Genomic DNA, 20978 nt, shown 5'->3' on the forward strand with positions numbered 1-20978 from the left:
CCCTTTCAGCAGGCTAAATAGTTCTGTTAAATGGCAACAGAAGGGACAGGCAACAAGAACCATCAGTCAAAGAGGGGAGGGCTAGTTCTTCTCTACCGGGTTACATTGGGGCGCTACCGGAACTGATCGAATTGGTAGTCTACAGTGTTTCTGGATGTTTCAGACTGAAGCTGGGGTTAGCATGAGAGCAGCACCATTTCGTAGCTCCGTCGTGGTCATTCCGCAACCAATCATGGCAGCCGTTCTTTATCGTTATTTTGGGCGGGGTGGGTGGCGGAGCCGAGCTGTTTTGCAGCCATCATTGTGTGGAGTTCAGTTCATCTCACTAGTTTTGTATTTGTCATGAGGGGTTGTTCCTAATGTTTCTATTTTAGCGAGGTCAAAAAGAGATCCCATTAGTGGCCTACTGATTTTGCTCGATTCCTTTTCTTTTTTTTTACACGATTTTTCGTTATCTGCAAAGACTAAACAGAGTATTGCGACTCTGTGTTTGTTTGTAAATAGAGAATGAACCAAAGAGAACTAATTCTAAAACAGTAAATACTTGGATAACAATCAATCAAATGGAGAGAGAAGCAGGCACGACGGATTACAACGGGGGCAAACGCCTGCGTTAACTACCTTTCACTATCTGCAAAGAGAGAGTACTCCTAATAGAAATGAGGGGGGGGGGCACCATTCAAAGCAGATCAGTGTGCATAAACACGAAAATGTTTTCACTTACCACGTACTTGACATTCGACAGCTTATGATATTTGCTATTAAAAAACCATTGAAATTCACTGAAAAAACCATAGGTTATAGACCATATATAGTTAGGAATTAGCATTTACAAAACCTTGAAAATTCACTGAAAAAACCATAGGTTATAGACCATATATAGTTAGGAATTAGCATTTAAAAAACCTTATTTTACTCACACAAAACCATTGAAATTCCATATATAGTTAGTTGCACTAACTATATATCACGCACCCGCAATCCACTGCTGATCATGTCACATATTACATCATTCATGACATGGTCAGTGACATCACTGATGACATCACTGATGACATCTCAAATGACATCACTGATGACATCACTGATGACATCTCATTTGACATCATTCTTGTGCTAATACGATAAACCTCTTCAGACTCTAATATAACCTTAGATACACTCAGTGTATACAGACACTCACACACTGCCACTCATCCATGGAGTTACTCACACACCCAGTCAGTCATGCAAAGAAACAATCTCACCTCCATTTCTTCAACTATACAGTTAAACACACCTTATTTATTGAAACATATACTAACATATATTTACTCTCTTATACAATCCCTGATACAAGTTCACAATGATCGATACAACCACTCACTCATTCAGTGGCTCTCATGCACAGTTATTTATATATGCCAACTCTCACATGTACTGTTTTTTACATATGTACTTACTATGACATGTAGCATTGAGATATCCATTCACTCATCAATACACTCATGCACACAGTCAACTGCCCATGTAGCTGTTTCCACATGCACTCTTGAACTCATACACCTAGTGAATAAACTGCTCACACATCTATGCATAGAGTCACACACCTTCCAGCCACCCCCACACAAACTCAATCTCCCATAGAAATACTTGGGCAACCAATTAATAACACATATAGCCTCTCGTATAGCTAATGATCAACACATGCAGCAGTTTACAGAACAACAGACATAATGATGCACAAATTAAGACAGTTTAGTCACTAACCCATGCATTCAGTGAGACACATTTAATCACTCACTCATACAGTCAGTCACGCACCTACTAAATCCTTCATCCAGACACTTATACATCCACTCATTCTTCAATATGTAAGACATATTTTAACTTTACAGAAACATACAGTCACTGGATGTTGTCATCAGTGATGTCATCAGTGATGTCATTTGAGATGTCATCAGTGATGTCATCAGTGATGTCACTGACCATGTCATGAATGATGTAATATGTGACATGATCAGCAGTGGATTGCGGGTGCGCGATATATAGTTAGTGCAACTAACTATATATGGAATTTCAATGGTTTTGTGTGAGTAAAATAAGGTTTTTTAAATGCTAATTCCTAACTATATATGGTCTATAACCTATGGTTTTTTCAGTGAATTTTCAAGGTTTTGTAAATGCTAATTCCTAACTATATATGGTCTATAACCTATGGTTTTTTCAGTGAATATATATATATATATATTACCTACTGGCGGTCGCCAGTAGGTAGTTATAGTTAGGACCTAAAAAGCCGTAACATTCAATTTGGAATAACTTTGGTGCTGGTTGATGAATATTTGCAAAATGTTCAAGACTAATGACTAGCTCCTACCTAAAAGTTTCGGGGTGATTCGTGTAGCAGGGGTTGAGAAAAAAGGGGGGTCCCAAAACGTGTTTTCCTCATGCAATTTTTCCATAGGACCTTTAGCCACAGCTACACCCCGAACTGCTGAACGGAATTAGTCCTCAGTTCAGACTCCTGCCTTTTTCTCAAATGGTGTCAATCTGTTCAGTAATTCCTGAGAAAATTACAGTTAAAAGCATATATATATCTATGGGCGCGGTGAATCCGCGGACTATGAGCGCACCATGAGTGTATCATAAGCGCACCCTTCTGATCACACGCTGAATGCTAATTGGCTGTCAGGTGGTTGTCAACATTCGAAACCAGGAACTGTTGGCAGCCATTTTGTGCCTCGGTAAAAGCAAGGCTGAAGAAGTCAGTGGAACAAGTGTGTAAAACGTAGAAAGTGGGCAGGGTAGAAATAGTTTGACCCTCTAGACCTGCTTAGGGCCCACTTTTTTTTTTTTAAAACAGCAAGTGACATAGGTTGCGCAGAGTCTGCCGTAAAATAAATAAATACATGAAATGGCAAACAGCAGTGTCCCGGGGGTAGGAACCCCGGGACACTGCAGGAGCCAGCCCTGGGAGGTGGCGGTCCCCACGGCCCCTTGAGGACTCCAGGCAGCCTCCCTCCCACAATATACAAAGCCCCGGGGGGTGGTGGTTCCCGGGGCTTGAGGGGGGTCGTTGAGGCCCCTCCATTTCTAATTCTGCAGGGGGGGCCTTGGAGCCCTCCCAACCATTTATTTTATAGCCCCGGGGGGGTGGCTCTAACTCTTGGATAGCAGAAGCAATGTTTAGAAAATCTTCCGGTAAGATAACAAAGGATTTTGAAGTCCATTTTTGGCGGTTTTGTGGTAGTGTGCAGCCGTTAAAGCGGAAACAATTTTAACGCCGTCTTTGTAAATATGCCACTAAGTTTTGTAATGTCAACCATCTCGTCTCCCATTTAAATAGGCACAAAGTATTTATTGAAGTGCATTGTGAATCGTGAAGCAAGACTGTCTAATTGTGATCGATAAGGAATTGAACGAGTTGTGTACTTCTTTTGCTCGTAATGTGCATAGGGGCAGATTTACAAGTTCACTGCGTTACTATTGCAGGGAGCTCTGGGCATAACGAGCGGGAGGACCATCACTCTGTGGCTGCTTGTCTGCCCCCTCCGTGAATACCTGTGCAGTAGCAAGGGTGCCTGTCTTCAGTTTCCCCCGCCGCCGCCGCCTGCCTGTGTCAGCTGAGGCCGCGACCGTAGAGCGGGGAAACTACATCTACCAAGACCCCCAGCGGCCGGACGCCGCACACGGACAAGCCGCGCCCGCTGGCGCATAAACCTGACCCCGGACTTCCGCGTCGCGGCAACGCGCCGGGCTAAGCCCGGGCAAAGGGCGGGCCCTCTGAGGTCCTCAGAGGTCAACAGTGGTCGGGCGGGCCACCCATCTAACGTCCATCTAAAGGTGAGCCTGTAGCTTCAAATATGGGGAAACGTAATAACATTACTTCTACCAGCACACATATACAGGTCATCGCGGACCCTGCATCTTCCCAACTCTCCTTTGAGAGCCTACTGGATAATGCTTTTAACGAGATCGCAGAGACAGAGAGGAGGTTGTCATTGGGCTCCTTTAACATCAACCAACCTACTATTACAGTCAGCCCCAAACACACTATGCCTCTGCTTCCAGAAGTTATTGTGGTAAAACCTATACTCACGATCAGCTCATCTGATTCACCACAAGAGGGGAGCACCCCTGACATATCTACTGATACTCATCTAGACCCCGTGTCACCCCCCACAACCACAACGATGAGCACCAAGACCGCCGGCGCTAAACGCAAAAGGGGTCCAGCAAAGACAACAATAAATAAGAGGAAGCAGCCCCTAAGGAGTAACAACCAGCCAACTCCACAGAGTATGTGGACTAGGGGGAAGAAACAATCATTAGGGGCTCAAACAGTATGTTCTGTCTCAGGGGAAAATTCTGGTATTGTTATACCAAACGAGGATATAAATTCAATCTGTACACAGACTGACTTCCCTAACGAAAGCACTCTCCGATCTAAATCAAATGGAAATCTTATAGAGACCATTGCTGATACAATTTTCAAGCAATTGGAAGACCAAATGATTAAACAATTCAATTTTATTTTTAAGAGACTTGATAGACTGGAAACCCTCGTGAAAAACGAAGAAGCAAAGAGGAAAGGCATGGCCTGCCTAGACCAAATTAGAGGCGAACGTCTGTTAAAAGATTTAGAGACTATCACTAGCGCCCTATCTAGTGGAGGTTCCATAAACTGTAACACAGTTATAGCTAAAGGGGCATCTAACACCAGTACCCCTTCTATCCCTACTTTACTGCCGAAGGAAGTAAATAAAAGGCAAAACCATCCTACCTCAACTCCGCCATCCATCTCTCTGCCACCCTCCGGTCCATCTTGCACCACAAACTCTATCAATAATACCCAGAAGAGTAATCCTCCCAGAGGCACAGCCAAGCACAAGATATTTCCCAACCTTGGCCGGGACAAGGGACAACCGGAGGACAACAGGCCGATAAAACACCAAGGTCCAGCTTTACATCTTCCTCCTGAGGCTTGCCCTTACATCTTGGTTCTGGCTGGCATACCACCGCTTAGGGAGGGTCAACGAGAATCCTGGGTCCAGTTACATAACAAATGCATTGACTGGTTAACTAAACATAAGGGGGTCGGCTATGATATATCTAATGAAATTCTTTCTGCTCGCCGGGTGACCTGGGTCGGACCTCTGTTCAAAAACATCAACGGAGACTGTATTACAATCAACTTCAGGAACCCGGGCATAGTAAAATTCGTACTAAATAAGAATTATAACCAGCACGGCCCAGCCACTGTGGTGACCCCCTTACCTTTGAGTTATTTTTACAGACCCCCACATAGAATGTTGCAACCACCCCCCTTGTTTCCATTATATAATAGATTCTCGGCACTATCTGATCAGGGCACCTTGGATTGACTGTCAGCCACCCAGGAAGATTCAGCTGCAGCGGTGTCCGACTCTGAACTTTCGCAGAGAGTAGAGCCTGTGGGGTTTTTGATACCATCTGACCTTCCCCTGTTACCCAATGTACAATGTGATCCATTAGCCAAACTAACAGCCATTGCCCAGGTCTCTGTCCAGGATGTTCGTCCATTGCTCGACGAGGACTTGTCTATTATAAGCTGGAACATTGCTGGGCTGAAGGCTAAAATGGTAATTAAAGCCTGGAAAGATTGGGTAAACCATTATGATGTCTTAATGTTTCAGGAAACTTGGTGCACAACGCATTTGCTACTTGAAGGGTATAGTTGTCACAATAGGATTGTACCGGCCCCTTCCTTAGGCCGCCCTAGTGGGGGATTATCGATCTGGGTAAAGATAACCGCAGATGTAAAAACAGAAGTAATAAAAATTAATGACCCAAGTTTTATGGCTTTGATATACACAAGAAGGGTAAAGCTGTGTCTATTCAATTTCTACAACAATTATTTTATATCCTACCCTAATAGTAAGTTTTTTAAGCCTGTTCAATTTTATTGATGAAATAGTGGAGGGACGGAAATATGGGAAGTTTGATGGTATTTGTATAGGAGGGGATTTCAACGCACACATTCATTTAAGAAATCCCCCTTGTAAGAGAGGTGTAGAACTATCTAACCTCCTCGCAACCAGAGAACTCGTAAACACTATGGAGTTTGCTGGTACTTGTACAAGTACTGCCCCGGTCCCCACTTACATCGGTCATGGGAGCGCAACAACAATTGACTATATATTTGTCTCTCCCTCCCTTGCGGATGTTTTATTAAAGGCAGAGGTAGTGTGTAACGTATACAGTGATCACTACCCAATTGTGATTTACCTGAAATCATTAGGGGGAAAAATACCACATAGTGTAATCGGGGCAACAAATCTGGAAGCCTCGACGGATAGATTAAGGGTTGTCTGGAGGGGGGTAGATAACAAGGGTGTATTAGCCAGTGTGATTAAGAAACATCCAGCACTGATCTCGGACTGTCTTGCTATTGACAGCTGCGGGGGCAATATGATTAAATCATTTTGTGAACTCTGCTCCGCAATAAAAAGTGAGATCTCTAAACCAGCATCTAGGAATATTGAGGAAGCTCCAAGATGGTTTGACACCTCTTGTTCAAAAGCTAACCGGGACTTAAGCGCTGCTCTCATGGCCAAACCGCGGGATATTTCCAGGGTAAGGTTCCTGAGAGCAAGGTACAAACTTAACTTACGCACCAGATCCAATGAATTAGTTAAAGATCATTGGGAATCCCTTGCCCGTATGGCTGCCCTAAAGGATACTCCAGGGTTTTGGAGGGAGGTTAAGAACCTAAGTTCTCTCGGTTCAAATATAACACCAATTAACTGTAACATCACAGGGCCTGCGTGGGTTGACCACTTTTCGAAGATCTATGCCGCATCTGGCAACCCCGCAGAAACTGTTCCCCCTCCAACACCTTTGAATATTACATTGCTTGAGGTAGAGGATGCCATCGCAGAAAGTGCCGGTAATAAAGCCCCTGGCCCTGACGGCCTTTCTATTGACCAACTAAAAAGTGAAATTGACTTTTGGGCCCCGTTGCTGTGTAATGTTTTTAACAATTTAACCCATGAATCTATCCCTGAAACATGGTCCAGTAGTACCATCGTACCCATCTTTAAAAAAGGTGATAGGCTGGACCCTGGGTGCTACCGCCCAATATCATTAATCGATAATACTCTGAAAGTTTTAGGTAGGGTTATCTTTAAAAGAATTAGAACCTGGGCGGAGGAAAGTACTATTTTACACCCAAGCCAGCTAGGTTTCCGAAGCAACGTGGGCACAGTAGAACAATGCTTGAATTTGAATTTAATAATGGCTAAATATACCATTGCTAAAAAGTCCCCCTTATATTTCGGTTTCATGGATTTGAGTTCTGCTTTTGATTTTGTAAATCGCTCCCGTTTATGGTCCGTCTTACTTAACTATGGTTTAGATGATTATTTAGTTTACTTTTTATCTTACCTCCATAGCGACCTAAGAGCCCGCGTGCGTATTAACCACACGGGCGAAGTTTCTAATGATATTTTAATCGGCAGGGGCGTCAGACAGGGTTGTGTTCTGGCCCCTCTGCTTTTTATCTTATACATTAATGAGCTGAGCAGTTCCCTGAGTACCCTAACAAAAGACGTTCCGTACGTAAATGACACTCCCATACCTACTCTTCTTTACGCGGACGATGCGGTCCTAATGGGCCGCACCACAAAGGCACTGCGTATCTTAATTTCAGGTTTTGTTAATTTTATGGCTGATTTAGGTTTAACCACAAATTTAAAAAAATCACTTATTATGACCTGTGGCCCAAAAAAGTATAAAATTATTGAGATCATGTCAGGGGAAAATGTTTTAAAAAGCACATGCACTTTCCCATACTTGGGGCTGTTGTTCTCTAACACTGGTTCTTGGCAACCACATGTCTCCTACGCGAGGAATAAATTAGGTAAAGCGATCAACTCAATATTTCTCTGCGCCAACCTAATCATGCTGATGTGATCCCGTCTTTACTAAAGATCTATCAAACCCAATGCATTCCAACAGGTACCTATGGCGCAGAGGTATGGGGACATACAAATTGTCTCCATATCCAGACAGAAGAAAACAGATTCTGTCGGAAGGTGCTAGGTGGAGTCATTTGTGCTTCAAATTATATATGCCACAGTGAATTAAATATCCCTTTTATAGAGGACTTTGTCAGATCAAGACTGGCCCTTTTTTGGCTAAAGATATGGCAGAACCCTGCAGCCTCATTGACACGTGACATAATTGCAGATTGTTTAAAATGTGACAAGGCACACTGTATACCATGGTTGAAAGCCGTGAACGAATGTTTAATAAGTGTAGGGCATGGACACTTGTTTACTTCTCCTAATCTTATAGACCGCTCACACAAGATTCTGATTCAAAGGGCTCTGTATAACATTTACAGATAAGAGCGAGAAAGGAATGATTTTAAAAAGTGTACAGTTGCAAAGTATATGGGCCATTTGGAGCCTCCTGCTTGTTACCCTGCCCCGCCCCAGAAATACCTATGTTTAAATCTAGGTAGATGGAACAGGAGTTTACTGTTCCGTTTTCGGGACGGGAGCATCGTAAATCTGTTAAACTTTCCTTCGGGTTATAACAGACATTTGGAAACCTTAAGTTCACCGTGTAACCCGATTAAGAAACAAAGTCTCATGCACTTTATGTTCTTCTGTGGTTTTTAAAAATTGTTTACTGTCCATTATTTAATGCCATATTGTCGGAAACATGACCTGTTGGACTTCAAGATAGCGTTGAGGAATTTATTAATGTTAGGATCAGATGAAATAATATTTAGAGTGAGTTGTTTCCTCAAAGCTAATCGAAACAGTTACTGTGCTGGAGTTTTAAAGGTTTTCCACAGGAACCGTTAGTCATAGCTATAGACTCTGGTAAAGAGCTGGTAAAGAGTTAGCTTCAGTATTTTACTTGTAGTTCTAAATATCATTTTTATTTTTAAATGTTTTCTATTGTATTCTTATCACACTAAATAATAGTGAAATGTTGTCAGAAAAAGAAGACGTATATACTTTTTTAATTAACTGTTATTGAAACTACAATAAATAACTGGAAACGTAATGTAAAGATAACAATGTAATGAATAACAAGAAAGATAGCTTTAACAAAACAATTTAAAAAACAAAGGGGCTGATGTAGCAAGCGGTTTTTTGGTCGCAAAAAAATAGGAATTTGAGATATATGTAAGAATTTGCATCGCAAAATAAGTAATCGGTATTTTAGCGATTACTTATTTTGTGAAAGTACATAATCTGCGAATAAATATGCGATTCCTTATTTTGCAAGGTTTAACGTTTGCGAATTTCGCAATCGAGAAATTGCAAAATTAGAAGTCGCAAAGAGATGTATGAAAAATTAGCAAATTGCGAAAACATGAAATTCGCAAATTAAGAAATCGCAATAACCACCAACTACATGCAGGTGGCAATCATTTTGAAACTATAAAAAGGAACCCACAATGCAATTTGACCTTTCAAAATGGCCGGGCTTTACCTGATAGCTAGGAGGCTGCGTATCCAAGCCCTTGCACAGAGGAGACAGAGACAGGAGAGAATCTTCAGACTGCGCATCACTTTGTTCCAACAGACAGAAGAGGACATCTTTGAAAAATACAGACTTGACCCACAAACCATTTTGGACCTCATTGCTGAATTGAACCCTTTTTTGGAACATCAAACAAGCAGGACACAATCAATTCCTACTCATGTGCAGGTATTGTGCTGTCTGCACCTTTTGGCTTCTGGTTCTTTTCAAACGGTCATTGCAGAAGTTGGAGGGGTGTCTCAGAGTGCCCTGTCACTTTTTTTAATGTCTTTCTGGATGCAATGATGAATAGGCTACAACATCACATCTACTTCTCCAACACCCAACAAGCAATACAAGAGACCAAACTGGATTTTTTTCAAATTGCACATTTTCCACATGTGATTGGTTGTATAGATGGCCCACATATTCCCATCACTCCACCAGCAGCCACAGAATATGTGTACAGAAATAGGAAGAGTTATCATTCTCTGAACATTCAAATGGTGTGCAATGCAAAGTACATTTTCACTGATATTGTGGCTAAGTATCCAGGAAGCACTCATGATTCCTTTATCTTTCGGCATAGTGGACTACATAGACATTTGAGTGCTGGACAGTTTGGAGAGGGATATCTACTAGGTAAGTGTATCACAATTTTACAGTCTTTATCACAACAATTATTCTTTTAAGTCACACACACACTCATTCTTTTTTTCTCAACATGCAGGTGACAGTGCCTATGCTGTGCGTGATTTCATTCTGACGCCATATTTGAATCCCTAAAATGTACATGAAAGAAGGTATAACAGGGCACACCGGTCAAGCCGTGGTGTCATTGAATGGACATTTGGAATTTTAAAAAGTCGTTTTCGGTGCATACACAAAGTGGTGGTGCTTTACAATACAATCCTGCCACATGCTGTAAAATTCTAAGTAGCTGTGCTATGCTACATAACATGGCTATGAGACAGGGGACTGAAATTGAAGTGAGTGACTCAGACACATCTGATGATGATGACATACCTCCACCTAGAAGAGCTACTGCAGGAGTAGGAGCTGCTGCAGGCCGTCAGAGACGTACTGAGATAACGCGCAATTACTTTTAGGTAACACAAAGAATTACAAAACATGTATTGGCTTCTGAAGTGAATGTTTTTAATTTCAAAACATTGATGCTACTAATGTAGGGCACAGGCACAGATACATTATTATGAGTTACAAAATATAGGTAAATGAGTTTGAACATAATTGGAATCCACAAAATGTCATTTCTTGCGCTTGCGACATTGAGCAGAGCGCTCCACAGATTCAAAGCTCCCCATGGCAGATGAATGTCTGGCATTCCTTCCACTCCTACGCTGTGTTAGATGTGATGTAGGAGTGGGGTTACTGCTACTCCTACTGGAGGTTCCCTCACTGTCTGCTGCTTCAAATAATTCCCTTGCGTCTGAGTTTGCTGTTTGGAGCAATTCAACTGCAGATGTCACCTTGTCCAGGCCTATGGCAATGTTCTTTGTACAGTCACTGACCTCTTTCTGCATAGTAATACTACGCCTTGTAAAATTTTATGTGACACTACACAATCTGTTTATGGCTTTGGTGTAGCCATGCATCCTGACATGGGGACGGTGAGCTGCCTTGTTGCGTGACTCCTCCCTGCGTTCAATAGCCAAACACAGTCTACCAATTGATGAAGACATTGCTCTCATCCCATCACCCATGCTTTCATGATTCCTATTTAATTTGCACAGCTGCCTGTTGATGGAACGTAGGGCCTTATGTTGTTGGCGCTATACATTTAGCTTGTTTGCTCTAGCCCTGCAAAGACAGTAGGATCATCCTCATGTCCACTTCTGCTGCTCCTAGATATTTCCAAAGAAAAAACTTGCGACCTTCTTTGTGAATGTGTTTGCTCTTCAGGTACACGAGGGACAACTGTTTCCTGAACACTCTCACTCGCACCCCCTTCTTCAATAACATCATCTTCAAAGGGAGGCAGAGGGGCAACATGTCTGCGCTTTTGCCTTGCAATTGGAGTGGACACAGTGTCATCATTGCTACTGTCTTCAGCAGCACAAGTATCTTGCTGAGGCGATTGATTGCCATCACTTTCATCCCTGGAATGTCTTTCCTGTGCTGTGGATGGAGATTGAGACATATGAGTTTGGTGTATGGAGTACTTTATGAGCTTAATAGAGTATTTGTACTTTAAAAATAAACCATTGATAGTGCATTTCATTATTACTTTCAAATGCACAAAGTGTACCAATTTCTATCATTTGCAATTTTACATGTAAAAGGCTAACTACAACTCCCATAATGCATTGCTCACTGTATGTAAGTCTGTGCACCTGGTCTTAAGAATCTTACAAATGTGTATCTGTACTATTTTCATGCACATGCATATCCCACAACTACAGTGACACACAAACATGCATCTTACCTTGTGCTGTTTGGGAAGGGTCACAGCTGTGAATCTGCGCCACACCACTCACACTCTCAGGCAAGAGAGTGGCCTCCACAAGCTCCTCATGTGGAGTAGGCTGTTCAGCAGTAGATGTTCCACCTCCTGTCTTGCTGGACTCCTTCAGTCGTGCTGCAACTCTGTCCTTGGACTGGAGGCGCATATCATACCACCTTTTGCGCAACTCTTCAATGGTACGTGTTGTTACACCAACTGAATTCACCTTCTGCTGTATGTCCAGCCATATTCTCCTTTTACGTGCCTCTGGCACTTTCAGTGGTTGTTTTCCAAAAAGCAGCTCATGGCTGCAGGCCAACTCCTCTATCAATACTTCCTGTTCTTTTTCTGAGAACTTGTGCTTCCTCTTCCTTTTCTCCTCTGACATTCCCTCCTGTGGGTTTTGAGACTCCATGACAAGGAAAACAGGTCTGCTCAGCTCCGAAACAGTCTTCCAACGTCCACTGGATGTGGCTCCGGAAAGCAGGTGGAGGTAATCAATCCCACTCCCTGACTGTGATGTCATCACCCTGTTCCAGCATTGGCAGATTCCCGTTTTTGCGATTTCTTAATTAGCGAATTTCGCAATTTAAGAAATCGCTAATAATTCTGCGATTTTTTGCGATTTTTAAGAAATCGCAAAAAAATCGCTAAAACCTACATACATCGCGTTTTGTGAATCTGCATTTGCGATTCGCAAAAAATCACAAATACAGATTCGCGAACCACACTCTTGATACATCAGCCCCAAAAGGTGATATGGACTCCAATAGAAGAAGTGTAGGTAATCTGCAAAAGAAAAGTAAAAATTAGATCGATGTGACAAAATGAGGTCAAACATTACAAGTTAAGGTTATACTTGGCAATATTTTTTTATTTGCACGTCTGCAGTGTGCTTGATACATTCCACCTCTCTTATAGGCCCGCGTTCAAGAGGTGTCTGTATGGAAGTGCCTACTGCGTCAGATTTACAGTACAACAGGTCTTTAAAATGATTCAGAGATGAGATAGAATTAGGTGAGAGATCAAGTCATTATGCAAGACAATATTCTTTGGGGCTTATTTACAAGCCGCTTGTGCACTTTTGCGTTCATTTTCTCATGTTAAAAGTGAAGACAAAGTGGCGCAAGGGGCTTGTAAATAAGCCCCTTTATTTCTAACACATTTAATCAAAGGCATTGTGTATCTAGGACGCTCTGCTTACCTTGTGTAAACACTGTAACCAACAGAGTTCACAACTTGAACTCAGCTTTGGTTCTACACTGGAGAGTAATAAATTCAGCCTTGATTTTTATATCTGCAGAATGGATAGCACCTTCCATAACTTTAAAAGAGAAACAATGTGAGAGAGAGTGAGAGAGAGAAAGAGAGAAAGAATGACATTAAAACATAAGAGAGAGAACGTGTTAGATGGAGCATTTAATACTTGGGAAAATCTTCGTAGCTCACCTTTTGCCTTCGTTGTGTGTCTAAGCACATGGTGGTTCATAGTGCACCCTCCAGTTTATTGATCTGAAAGATAGTATATAGAGTTAGTAATAGCATAGTACATACAACTGCCCAAGGACATGTTTGCTTTATTTATTTATACACTAAGGATAATGTATTTCATCAACTTTCACTGCAAGGAGGTGTCTGTGCACTGTTTTTTTTTCTTGCGAAGTACTATATCCCATGCACTCCCAATGCGTAGCGGTGAGTTCTCAATATTGCGTACCTACACTGTTGTATCCCATTGACTCGGAGAGTCCGGAGATGAGTGCTTTTTCTTGCAAACTCAGAGGCAGATTTACAAGCTCCTTGCGCCACTTTTCCCATGTTAAAAGTGAAACAAAAATGGCGCATGGGGCTTGTAAATCTGCCCCTCAGACTGTTGTAACGTATCTATTCTCACAGCTTGGAGGTAATGTACATTCCTATGCAGTAAAGCTGCTGCACACCACCCACTCTCTCCGTCCACAGATCACTTGTCTTTGTTTTGGAAACAAGCTTCTTTGCTCACCTTGTGGCATTGGCGTGATTCAAAGAGGGTGCACCACGTGTCGAAGCAGCCTTCTCAGGCGTTGTTATGATGGTCACGCATCATCGCAGAATGCACGAACGTAGAGCTTTGTAGGTGTTTGGGGGGGATGACGCCAATTTGTGAAACACAACCAGTAAGATAAAAAGGAAGTTAACATTGTGTATCATTTCTATATCAAAGGAGAGAGGAAGTGAGAGAGTGATTGCCAAGAATATTCGCAGCTCACCTTTCTGTCACAGTTGTGTTTTTCACCACGTGCCACGACATAATACACCCTGAAACTCTATATCTAAAAGATAGTAAAAGAAAGATGTTATGATTGGTATTTGTTACTATCTTAATGTGGAGTAGAATTGTATCGCCTTTTCAGACACCTTCCCTCCCGCATTTAAAAACAAGTATTTGCACAGTTCTAACTTGTTTAATAGGTTTTGAGTTTTTTTTTAAAATTACTATAATAGTAATGTTTTTCTGTGGTTGTGAAAGCATGTGGTGCGAAGTGAAGCACGTGATTTTGATCATCATGAGCCTCGGTCATTTGACCAATTATAAAAACGTTCATGCAATTGGAAAAAAATAATTAAATGCAATAAGATACGGTATATAGAAGTGCGCACGCCTAAATCGCTGTGTCACCTTTTTGTATCCAGTCTGTTGCACCCCATCAACTTCCTTTGCTGCGCACCTAGGCCTCACTGCTCACCTTTTCGTGGACAGGACACCTTCTGCATCATGCCTCTGTCACGAAGAAGTCTGACATATGGTGCTGAGTCTTGATATTGCTATGGGTAAGGACATACTCGTGCTCCCACTAACTCAGTGACCAAAGAGGCCATGCATGTAGTAGTGGGCCCTTGTAGTCGGTGGTTCGGGCCTAAATGAGGCGTCCGAACCACTCGGATGGGCCATCACAGCGCTTGGGACGGGAGCAACTCTAAAATGGTGTAGAGCACGTGCGCCCTGCCTTTTTTTAATTGTAGGGTCACGTTTGTAGTGATGCATGTGCTGGATGGGTGTGGTGTGGGTGTATACCAGCTATGAGGGAGTGTGTGTGCCGTTTTGACAACTAGACCTGGAAGTAAGAAATCACTACAATGGAAATATGGGCCATGTGGCATTTTTGTTTTTTCCTGGAAGCGTAAGAGGAGTGGGCTGGACTGATGTATAGCAGTGCTGCGCGAGGCTCTGATTCATGATTACGGAGCTATGGGCGTGGTTCCATCGTTAGCTATATGAAAAATCAAGTGATTCGGATGTCCATTTTGTAGTGCTGACGTCACCCGGGTCTTAAACGCAAATGTAATATTATGTCTGTAAATTTCCACATCATGGCCAATATGAAAGGTACGGGGTATCACTGACTCTATATTCATTCATAGTTGCATACATAAAAGATTGTGGACATGACGCATTTCTGTGATTATGAATGTTTATTGTACATTCAGTGGAGTGTTGTTGCTGTAGTAATATAGGGCTGTGAAAGGTTCAAGTTGCAGTTTTTGGCACATGAAGGGCAGCTAATATAGATACGTATGTGGTCATTCAGGTATACTGTCAAACTTGGTGCTGGAAATCAGTGTTCGAGGCTTGGAATTGTGTCCACATCCTGTTATTGTAGACTAATGACGTAATCTACTCGTGCCTGAAAATTTACTGTAAATACGGTGCTCATGTAAATTGCTGGTATAGTTTTGCGTTGATTTTGCGCTATATAAATATGCTTAAAATAAGGAGAAATAGTCCACACTTACTGTCAGAGGTAAGATGGTTGCATACGCTATTTATAGCACAATATAACGTGATAGAGCCAAGAAGCAGCATTTTAGAAACATAATAAATACACAGACACAGATAGATAGTTGAAGTGGGTATGGGCACATGTGCTTGACTCCATTTTATTATGTTTCTGTTCGTAACAAGTAGAATAGCAATCATGTTATCATACACAGATATTCAATTGTAAACGGTTTATGACTTCTGCTGTACTAAGGTAGGAGCACTATATGTGAAATAATACACAAAAGATTCTATAGCAAATTGTTCATGAGCTGTGGTACACTGAGGTAGGGGTGGTTTATGTAGAGCCAGCGATGATGCGTGGTTCAAGCAGAACAAACTGGTAAGAACGTCTTTTGGCAAGTAAATTTAGCCGTAATAAGGCCACGTGGTGATTATTTATGGTGTACTGAGTTAGTGGTACGTGTGGTGCTCAGCGTGTGCTCACCCTGCGATGATGTGTGGTTCGAGTGGTCTGTACTCAAAATATTGAGTGTTGCATACTAGTCTACATGAATTTTGAGGTTAAAAAAAACTATCATCAATGGTTATCAATTGCTCTGCAAACTAGGTCTGCTGATTGCTCTCCATAAGAAATTAAATAATTGCATTTCACGCAGTGCATTCTAACTTTCTCAAAATGGGGAAGTATGTCTGGTTGCGATGTTGAAGGTGATATCCCAGAGGTACTTGGTATTGCCGGTGGTGCAGGTACATCTTGGCGCTGTGTTCTACTTTCTTTGTAAACATGGTTCACAGGATGTAGGGAATAAAGGTGCTTATGCATACTAGCAGAGCCACAGGAATATTTTTTGTCTGTGTCTTAAATAAATCAAGGCTAAATTCCTTACTGTCTGTTGTGTAGATACAAACCTGAATTTGAGTTGTGAATCCTACTGTTCGCAGTGTCCAGCAAAGCTACTATTCAGCACAGTTATATAAGAATGCTTTGTTTTAACTTATTTTAACAACATCTGAATACATACAGTATAATTGACTCTGCATTAAATACATCAAGGCTGAATTTCATACTGTCTATATTGTAGATGAAAAGTTGAATTGAAGTTGTAAACCCTGTTGTCCGCAGTGTAGATCTTAGGGTGGACTCCATTATCTGTAATCATGATTGAAGTGGAAGATAGAACATATATGCAGCGTACATTTTATTATTCAACTAAATCTAAAAGTGATATAAAAGAAGTTTTTGGAGGAAGCATACTAAAGGGATATTGTGTAGGATTTGATAGATGTTATACTTAGTTTGGTTTGCACTGAGTTAGTGGTATTTGAAACAACAAGGTTCTGCGGAGCCTCCGATGATACGCAGTCCGGGCAGGCCATACTGATACTAATGTTTTTTGTCTTGTAAATTCTGCCTTAGTAAGGCAACGTGATAATGATTTTTGTTGCACTGAGTTACTAGGACCTTTGGCGCTTAGCGTGTACGTATCCTGCGATGATGCGTGGTCAGGGGGGTTACAGTAATTGACTAATGTGTTTTCTCGATTGAATTTTGCAGAAATTCCATTTAAAAGGGACAGTATGTCTCACTGTGACATAAAACTGTTCACTCTTTTTTGCGATGATTTATAGTGCACTGAGTTAGTAGTATCTTTGGCGCTGAGCTAGTACATATTCTGCGATAATGCGTAGTGCAGAGGGGCCGAACTGGGAGCAATGTTTTTAGCCTAGTGAATTCTGCCGTAATAATGCTACGGAGAGATGACTTGTGGTGCAGTGCGTCCGTGGTACCGACAGAACTCAGCGTGTGTGTACCCTGCGATGATTCGAGGTTCGGGGGTCGCAGTGGTATAATATCTCTTGTCTACAGGAATGCGTCATGTACAATTGTCTTTCTACCTGAATGGTGAGCCCTCACAATGTAGATCGAAGGCAGTAGTTATCACTGACATCAAGAAATTCTTTAGGTCGTATCTTTTAACAAAATCTGAACACATACAGTACAATTTTCTCTGCATTAAATAAATCAAGGTTGAATTCCCTACTGTCCGTAGTATACATGCAAAGTTGACTTCAAGTTGTGAACCCTGTTGTTCGCAGTATAGATCGAAGGCAGTAGTTGACACAAATATCAATGAATGCTATTTTGTCACAGTTAACACAATCTGAGGACACAGTACAATTATCTCTGCCTTAAAGAAATCAAGACTGAATTCGATGTTGTCTGTAGTGCTAATGTGCCACTGTTATCAAGTCGTAAACTCTGTTGATCGCAGTGTGAAAACAGTACTCAGTACAATCATTGAGAAATGTTTTTTGTGGCATTCTTTAACAAAATTGTCTCTGTGGTACATATATCAAGGATAACTTGAATGCTGTCCGTAGTGTAGATGAACTCTAGTTGTGAACCCTACTGTTCGCAATGTAGATCTTAGGTTGCACTGCATTAGCTGTAATGTACTCTATACATTAACTGTTCCATACGAGACTTATGAACTGCTATCAAGTGGTGAACTCTGTTGATCGTAATGTACATTTTAAGGCAGTACTCAGTACAGTCATTGAGGAATATTTTTGTCGCATCATTTAACAAAATTGTCTCTGCCTTATATAAATCAAGGCTAACTTGAATGCTGTCCGTAGTGTAGATGGAAAGCTGAATTTAAGTTGTGAACCCTGTTGTACGCAGTGTGGATTAAAGGCAGTAGTTGACACAGACATCAAGGAATATTTTTCGTCACTTATTTAAACAAAATCTGAACACATATAGTAAAATTGTCTCTGAATTCAATAAATCAAGGCTGAATTTCTTACTGTTGATAGTTTAACAAAATATGAGGTTGAGACTGGATTTATATAGCGCGAGCTACAACCGAACCGAATGAGTTATCAGAGCGCTTTACAGAGCACCAGTTACGTTACATGAGGACACACTTTCATTTTAGGCACGGGGAGATTAAGTGATTTGCCCAGAAACACAGGGGGTTTTTGGCGTATTTACCGAGACTCGAACCCAGATCCCCAGGTCCGAGGTCGAGCGCCTTAGCCGTTAGGCCAACCCCTCTCCCCTAATGTTGTCTGTAGTGCTTCTGCAGCACTGGTATCAAGTTGTAAACTCTACTGACCGCACTGTAGATCGAAGGAGAAGTCTTTTAGTCTCCTCATTTCCTCTCTTGCGAAGTTTCCCGGATGTTTTGTCTGAAGATATCTCCTCATACTTGCTGTTCCACAAGAGTATTTTTTTTGTAGGTTCACACCTGCACTGGACCGCCTTGCAGATTTCGAAAGTGACTTTAGTGACATTAACCTTCTTCTGCATCAGAGGAAATGTAAAAAAGTACCAGACAATTGATGTATACTTCTCTGGAGGGGGAGGTTCAGGCACAAATTCTTCATTTCCAGAGTATTCTGAATTAGAAGATGTTTAATTAGTAGCTATTTCTCCAACTTTGCTGAGAAACAGGTGTGCAAAATTGAGAAAGAGCAGATCTTGCTAGTAGATGTCTTCTCCTCAGAGAAGGTCTAACAAGACTTACAATAGGAAGTGTATTAAACCAATCAAATCTCTTTTTTTCTGGTCACATGGTGTCTGCACACGGTAAGCACACGGAGGTGGCACCAACTCGCACTGAGCGCGACTTCGCGAAATTGCATTTAAAAGACATGTAACTTTATGGAAAGTTAAAGAATATTATTTTATAATTAGCTCAGATAATGTCTTGTCTTAATATTTATATTAAATACATATATATATAAGTTTTTTAACATTAAAAATTCCGCGGGAGTCCCGATTCTACCGCGTCCCTCAAATATGATGTCACGCCCAACCGCGTGACCATCACGTCAAGTAATACGTACATCTCACATATGTGCCACGAGTCGTGTACCAGTCGAATCGCATCCGCGTTCGGAAAGTCGTACTCGTCGCACACCGTACGCAGACCTATACTTAAATCCTAAAATGGCAGATTTGTTCCACGCAGTTAACGAGAAGAGTGCGCTTTGGGTGCACGACAGTCAAACAAAGAAAGAAAAATATAACTATATTTAAAAGAATATAAAATAATTTTAAAATTATATATATTTATTTAAAAACATTTTTTATAATAAATATGTGTAGAGTAATTTAAAAAATGTTTTATCTAAAAATAAGTACAATAAAAAAGTGTAATTAAAGAATTTAAAAAAATAGAACAAGAAGTATATTTAAAAATTATCATTTAAAAAACCTTAGAAATTCACTGAAAAAAACATAGGTTTCAGACATGTTATGATTAGGAATTAGCATTTAAAAAACCTTTTAAATTCATTGAAAAAACCATAGGTTTGAGGCTTGTTATAGTTAGGGATTATCATTTAAAAAACCATAGAAATTCACTGAAAAAACCACAGGTTTCAGGGGTGTTATATTTAGCTGGACGTTTCACTCATACAAAACCATTTAATTTTTTCTTTATAGTTAGTTGTACTATCTGTAACTCTCGCGCCCGCAATCCACTGGTGATGACGTCACATATTACATCATTCATGACATGATCAGTGACATCAGTGATGACATCACTGATGACATCTCAAATTACATCACTGATGACATCACTGATGACATCAGCCACGTGACAATCAGATACACCTCATCATACACTACTATAATCTTTCATCACTCACTGTAAAATACAGAGTACTATCCCCCAGATTCATCAAGGCCACATTCTGCGAATCCCAAATTGCGATAATTACCGAATCGCAATTTAGAATTCGCACAATGGGATTCATGAAGAAATGCGATCAAAAAAAGCGAATCGCAATCGGCCGCAATACCCGATTGCGATTTTGCCAAAATCGCATAAAATTCGCAGAATCGGCCGTATCCCATGTTGAAATTGCGATCTCGTAATTACCGAAATCGCAAATTGCGATCTCGCTAATTGCGAGATCGCAAAAAAGGGAAGTCGCATTCCGAGCACAATGATGACATCACAACCAGGAAGTAGACAGTTTCCTCCCTCATTCTGATAATTGAGCCTGAAAGTGGAAGCAGCACTTGCCAGTGCTCCACTACAGACCACCTGCAGCAGCACACCAGGAGACAAACAACCTTAGAAAATGTCCACGGAAGCGGCAGGGAGCAGTGCCCCGGCCAGAAAAAGGAAAATTAAAATTTCCGAGCAGGAACTTGAGTACTTAATAGAAGGAGTCACAAAGGACCATGACCGCCTGTTCGGTAAGGATTCCCAGAGGGTGCCTGAGGCG

The sequence above is a fragment of the Lissotriton helveticus genome, chromosome 2_1, assembly GCF_964261635.1.
Source record: "Lissotriton helveticus chromosome 2_1, aLisHel1.1, whole genome shotgun sequence".
Classification (NCBI taxonomy): domain Eukaryota; kingdom Metazoa; phylum Chordata; class Amphibia; order Caudata; family Salamandridae; genus Lissotriton; species Lissotriton helveticus.